The sequence below is a fragment of the Nicotiana sylvestris genome, chromosome 10 (genome assembly GCF_000393655.2).
Source record: "Nicotiana sylvestris chromosome 10, ASM39365v2, whole genome shotgun sequence".
Taxonomy (NCBI): domain Eukaryota; kingdom Viridiplantae; phylum Streptophyta; class Magnoliopsida; order Solanales; family Solanaceae; genus Nicotiana; species Nicotiana sylvestris.
Window position 1 is genome coordinate 146,712,371 of NC_091066.1, and position 7,378 is coordinate 146,719,748.

At 36.0% G+C, this 7,378-nt stretch overlaps 1 long non-coding RNA gene across 1 annotated transcript; it reads right to left on the minus strand.

Annotated features, from left to right (window-relative positions):
* Positions 1-955: 955 nt before the first annotated feature.
* LOC104223625 (uncharacterized) lies at positions 956-3,960 on the minus strand. Its single transcript, XR_710169.2, has 3 exons — positions 3,719-3,960; positions 3,321-3,452; positions 956-1,296 (listed from the first exon to the last, which is right to left on the minus strand). It is a non-coding gene; the product is annotated as an uncharacterized lncRNA (long non-coding RNA).
* Positions 3,961-7,378: the final 3,418 nt, after the last annotated feature.

Here is a 7,378-nt window from a genome sequence, read left to right on the forward strand (position 1 = left end):
CATTCACCAACGACTTTGTCTAACCGTTTTTCTTCCATTTTTTCTTTTCATACACAATTTAAACTCTCGAAAAGATCATAAGCAAAGTAAAATACACTCAGATTTGAGGGAAAAATTCATCATATAAAATAAAACACACTTAGATCGGGATAAAAATCTATCGTCGGAAAAAAAAATTCGACTAAAAAAATAGTATTTGTGAAATTCCGACGACCACCATTTTATGCGGCCGGTGACCAAAACAAAAATAAAGAGAATGAAATAACCAAAAAAAAAAATGAGAATAATAAGAAATAAGAAAAAAGGATAAGAAAAAGAAGAAAGAATAAAAAAAGTACTAAAAATACAAGTGTGGACGCGTGTAGCTTACCACTTGCCAAGAGTTTGATTGTCAGCGTTAAGGGTGCAAAGAATTCCATTTAAAATAAGTTTAGGGGGTAATATGATTCCCGCAAAGAAAAAATATTTAGTTGGAAATCCGGGTATAGATCAATGGTACTTATGCATTTTCCCTAATTATATTGCTAGTTAATTACACATGACTTTTCAAAAAGACGCTAATATCCTTTTAACTTTTTTCTGTATAGGAAAATGAGGAAGAGAAAATAGAGGAGGAAAATAGCGAAAATTCAATCTGCTCTATTATTTGGGAGACTTCCACCATTTTCAGACTCAATATTTTAATTTATTTATGGCCAAATTCCTAGATAGAGATATTTAAGCTTCCATTAATAACACCACAATAATTCTTGTGACCACTAATCTTGCTATAAAATTTTAATTTTCCCTCCAATTATTAACAATTGACATTCTCCCCCATTTATCTTACATAACTAGTTGGGGTAGCTTGAGCTTCGCTCGGGCCCAATATAAACAAAACCTACATTGTTTATATTGTGTACTTCTGATTCCCACTATAATATTTGGCCATTCATTTGTCAGGATATCTCACAAATTTTTTAAATATTTTGTTATTATTTTTGGAAGTACTAAAGAGAGATATAAATAATATTACAATTGTAAATAAAAATACATGTGATAATATCTGCAAAGACCCAAAAGCAAAGCGTAGAAAGTTCTTATTCTTTGCCTTCTAAAATTCAATTTCCAACATCATATAAGCTCGTCAAAAAGTAGATCGAGCTGAGCGTGTTGTGAACTAATTCATCAGAAAGGAAGACTGTATGTCACAGGCGGACGCCCAATAACGTTCATGGTGGTGCTTCAGGATTCCAATGTACCGCATCCAAAATCAAAACGAGCTTGCCTAGAATCTCCGACTTCAATAATAATAGCCTGATTGATATGCACAAGGTAGAAGACAGAGTTAAAAGGAGGATCCATGAAAATATTCATGACGACTTTTATATTGTTGAAGCAGAATCAAGTGAAACTTTCTAAGAGTATTAGTAGATGAATAACATAACTAATGTACATAGACGTATTGGTAGTGACTGTAGGAGCATACCAATTTACATTTGATAACTTAAGTGAACTTGGTAAAACCATATCTCAAGAAGGTTGCCCAAGCTTAAGTAAATATATGCCACTTTCATTAAAATTTCAGATGTAAGCCATTTCTTCTCAAAAAAAAAAAACATGAAATTCTTATATGTACAAGACCTTTTAGTTGGCTAGTTTGTATCTTTGTGTCAAAGGAATAAACTTTACTGATCGAATTTTCTCAATACAGTCAAATTCGTCCATAACTTGCACTAATCATGCGACTTTTGCAAAACATTTATTTGCTAAATGAAACCATCAAGACCACTTAACAATTGTCATCTAATATTTTTCTACAATACAAATGGAAAGAAGACAGGTATGAATAACATCTTCAGTATCTTATGCCACAGTCTAATTTCTAGCAAGTCGGAACACTATCTGAAAATAAAAATACCAACTAAGTTTATTTCTGGCCATTAGGAAACCACTAAGCTTGGAAAGTAGGTAAAGAACCTCATTCGATGTTTCAAATTCAGCAGAGTTAATTTTATACTTCGAAATTCGCTCTCCAACAATATTTTTGCAATCCTGTAAGTAGCTTGTTTATACAAAATAGTTTAGCACAAGCTAGTTACCTATTCAAGATACTTTTAAGAAACGAAGAGTACGTTGTCCAAATAAAGACACGTGCTCAAGAAATTTATTGAGCCAGTCCAACTTCAGCAACACAGAGAGAAAATAATTATATATATATAACTAAGCAACTTTAAAATGCAGGTCAAACATGTAACTGAATACGTGCACAATAATTATTCAGATAGTAAATCCAAACAAAATATTTCAGGAAATAATTGCTGCAAGCTTTGAAAATCCTGCTCGACCAATGGACGAATAACAATGTCCGAATAGAATAAAATAAAATCCATTAGATGTTTTCAAAGGTGTTGGTTATGTAAAATAGAGAATGTAATCTCATTCAGTGATAAAAGCGTAGAAGTGACTTTTTTTATCGCAAGTGTAGTTATAGCAATAACTCTAATTCTTGCTCTTAAAGCTGAAATATGTATTTGCACTATATCGTCTCCTCCGGACTACAATTATGCACATCAATTGGCAGATTAATTAATTGGACAATAGTACTATAACTACTACGACTTAGCACAATTTACGCAGTTCAGAAATAGTATTCATCGTAGGTGTTCTTTTCTCTTACGTTATTTACGTGATAGTAAAGCCAATCTCACTTGAAGGAACTTAAAATCTCATAGTTTGTGAAGGCAAAATTCGGCATGGGAAATAAGAAGTGATAATACAAAACTTCCAAATAATGAAGGACTAAATCAACTTTTTCATGTAAATACAGGGAAAAATTAAAATAAACCAGAAGCCCATTAAAATTGTAGCTCAAAAGTCAAATCCAAGAAAGTTACAGGATCATCCATTATGAAAGCCCCAATTTTTAAAAATGATAAAACCTTCAAATACGTGGAAACCCCAATTTCTTTTTAAGCAGTTTTTTGAGTTTCACAAAAATTTAAGATAAAATTATAATGAATATTCGAACAATCCAACAAGAACCGAAACAAAACACAAAAGACACCCATACGAAGGAAAAGAAACAACACAGTAAAACTAACCTTTTAATCATGTGATTATCTTGATCAAATATAGAATTGCAAAAACTCAATAAAAATCACAATCTCCTATTAAACTATCCTGCAATATATAATAGAAATTGATGCGCAACATGCAAAAAGACAGAAATCAGCAGAGAAACCAAGAGAATCTAAACAAAGAGACGACGGAGATGCGGAGGAAAATCTTGGTATTGCAGAGAATTAAGCGGTGATAGTCAGGTTAGCTTGCAAAATTACCTATGTAGCCTTTCTCTAAACATCTCAAATCCACCGGTACAGGGATACCACAGGAATTTTTCATAGCACAATAACACCATGAAGACGAAATTGCCCTCCGGCAAGCAGACATGTTGATGAACTTCTAATAATCTTTTAATAAAGTAGAATAGCAGAAAAATAAAATAAAGAGAGCTTAGAATTCACATAAGAAATCCAAAATAAATTAATAAAAACAGAGAACAAATCAAAATCTAAACTCAGTTTGTTTTCACCTTTCTGAAATAAATCTTAAAACTAAACTGAAGAAAAGATCGCTAATCAAGTCAAAACCCCAAAGATCTGATCTTTTTGCAGAAAAAGAAAAAATTAAACAGAAAGCATAAATAAAATGAAATACTGGAGTGATTGGAATAAACCTGCTCTTTATGGTAGATGTGAATCGGAAAAGGCTAACTGCTCTAATTTCGCTAAATTATTAGGCGAGGTCTGGTGGATTTTGGGGCAATTGATGCTCAACGTGGAAGTGGATGCTTCTAACAAGGTCTGTTGAATGAGTTTTAGCTTTGAGGAATTGGGAGTCCACGTGTTGGCAACGGCAGAAAGAGTCAGCAGCTATAAGGTTGAGCTGTAAATTAATGAAATTACAAAAATACTCCCAGACAAATTAGAAAAATTCAAGGAAACACACACGTTGACGGAGAGGTGCTTGTGTTCCCTCTTCTAATAAGTAAGAATTTATTTTGCCCTTAACATTTAGTTCTCTCATCGGTGTAATATCTTTTTAGTATACATGAATTCTTAACCTAGATCTTGCCTATGATTTAAATTACGTTATACCTTATTATAAATTATAATTTAAATTCGTTAAAATTATAAATAGAATAATTATTTTATGAATTTGGTACAAAACAACTTTATTTTTATTTTAATATAACACATATTAAGTATATGTTTATGTTACATGATATCAGAGAAAGAGATAGAAATTTATACAAAAGAATTTTTTAAAAAGTACTAATACATCATATATAGGATCTAAACTCGTCTAAAATTATGTTTTGAACTCTCTTTATTACTATATTAGCATATTCTCTTGTGTCAAGCTGATCGACAATTTATATATAACTAAAAAGCTTGATTTTTACCCGGTATGCAGAGACCAATGTTATGGCGGGGAGATTCAATTGAACCCTCCATCACTACACTTGGAGGGCTCGATTGGTTGGGAAATAACTTTGTGTACGGTCGAAAACAGGTATGCTCGATTTCATGGCCTCGATAAGTTGCTTCAAGCCTGAGTTCAGGATGGGCCGAGTTCGAGGCCGATGGACTAAGCCCAAGCCCGATGACAAAGAACAGGGTTCGAAGATCGGAGTGCACGGCGAGCACCGAAGCCGAGTATGACCAACCCCGAGATGATGCCGTTACGGGTTTGTTACAGAAGAGCAAAATTTCTGCCACGTCCCTAAGATCACGGCGTAAATTCCAGAATAGATTCGTACAAGTTAGTACGAATCCGTATTAGGCGGTTAGACGTCTATCCCAATAAGATTGCTTACAGTAAATATAAATGCACCTTGTTTAGAGTTCCCCTACTATATAAAGGAGACCCCAATCATTTGTAACCATCATCAATCATTGGCAAAAGAATATACACTCTTACTTTCTCACTCATTACTCATCAGAATTGTTCTTTAACTTTATTATCTTTATTGTACTGTTCTTGTGAACCTACCTCGAGGCCGTTGCAACTCGAGGTCGAGATTAGCTTAAACACTGATTTGATTCTACTTACTTCCTTAATTTATACGTTTGGATTTTTGGTTATTAATTAGTATTGAACTAAATCGCGTATCTTTAAAACCATAAACAAGTTTAATTATTACTCGTATTTTTGAGGTAAATAGTTTGGAGCCCACTGTGGGGCTAAAGTTAATAGTGGTTATTTCAGTACTAATTCTAATAACACACGTTATTTTCACACTTGTTCTTGTCAAGAATTTCTTTTCTCACGATAAAACATGTCAAATTCACAAAACGCACCCGTACACGACAATGATGGTCTTGGATTTTATGGGAACAGGTTGATATTAGTTCACATATTATTTTGAATGCGGATTTAGGCGCAGACCCCGAGGGAAGTGTACGCAGGGAAGTCCGATCTGGTGGCCAAAGAACACAGGGTATAGGAGATAGGGGAGTTAGCCTCCAAGTAATATTCGAGATGTTACAAGCTCAACAAATTGCTATCGCTCAGCTTCAAAGTCAGCATAAAACTCCAAGTGTGGTCGAACTAGAAGTCACTCGCCGAACTGAACCAGTGCCAGAGAGATCGAACGACAATGACTCGGGGGCTCATCCCACGATTATGAGGATGCTCGAGGAACTCACCAAGAGAATCGAGTCGGGGGAGAAAAAGATTGAGGATAATGACAAAAAGTGAAGACTTTTAACTCCCGTGTTGATCAAATACCGGGAGCACTCCCGGACTTGAAAGGTTTGGATGCCAAGAAATTCGTACAAAAACCATTTCCTCCGAGTGCGGCTCCGAAGTCCATTCCTAAAAAGTTCTGTATGCCCGATATACCTAAATACAACGGGACAACCGATCCTAATGAATACATTACCTCGTACACTTGCGGGATTAAAGGAAACGACTTAAATGATGATAATATGACACATTACCTCATACACTTGCGGTATTAAAGGAAACAACTTAAATGATGATGAGATCGAGTCGGTTTTGTTGAAAAAATTTGGGAAAAACTTTGTCAAAGGGAGCGATGATTTGGTATCACAACTTGCCGCCGAATTCTATTGATTTGTTTGCTATGTTAGCATACACCTTCGTGAAGGTACACTCCGGGGCTATAAAGGTTGCGACAAGGAAATCAGATGTTTTTAAGATTAGACAGAGGAATGATGAGATGCTAAGAGAGTTCGTATCTCGATTTCAAATGGAGCGAATGAAATTACCACCGGTCTCGGATGATTGGGCCGTGCAAACTTTTATGCAGGGGTTGAACGAGCGGAGTTCGACTGCGTCATGATAGTTAAAGCAAAATTTGGTTGAGTATCCAGCTGTGACTTGGGCAAATGTACATAATCGTTATCAATCAAAGATCAGGGTCGAAGACGACCAGCTGGGAACCCCCTCGGGATCAGCTCATCCAAATAGATTGATGGTTAAGGCCCTGAGGGATACAGACAGGAAACTAAGATCAGATAGGGAACAATATCATCCATATGTCTAGGAGCGAAGAAATAACGGTTCGGAGCGTAATCCCCCTCGGAATGATCGGAGAAACGATCGAGGACAGAATTCTCGGGGACTTATGAGTAAGCATGGTTTTGATAAACATACCGATCCTGTAGAAGCATCTCGACTGTCGGAGTATAATTTCAGTGTAGATGCATCGGGGATCGTATCGGCTATTGGAAGGATCAAAGATACCAGGTGGCCCAGGCCTATACAAACCGATCCTTCTCAAAGAAATCCAAACTTGATGTGTAAATATCATGGGACACATGTCCATAGGACCGAAGACTGCAGGTAGGTGAGGGAGGAGGTAGCTCGATTATTCAACGAGGGTCATCTTCGAGAGTTTCTCAGTGATCGAGCTAAGAATCACTTCAAATAAAGAGACGCAAACAGAAAAAATGAGCAGGAAGAAATGCAACATGTAATTCATATGATCGTTGGCAGTGTCGACGTTCCACAAGGGCCTATATTTAAACGCACCAAGGTGTCAATCACCAGAGAAATACGGACTCGGAGTTATGTGCCCGAGGGCGTCCTATAGTTCAATGATGAGGAAGCGGAACACATATCTTAGCCACACAATGACGCCCTGGTAATTTCTATTTTGTTAAACAAAATTCAAGTTAAACGTGTTCTAGTGGATCCAGGTAGCTCAGCAAACATAATCAGATCAAGGGTCATAGAGCAGCTTGGCCTACAAGTACCAAATTGTACCTATATCTCGAGTTCTAAATGGCTTCAACATGGCGAGTGAAACAAAGAAGGGGGAAATAATCCTACTAGTGAACGTGGCCGGGACCATCCAAGATACAAA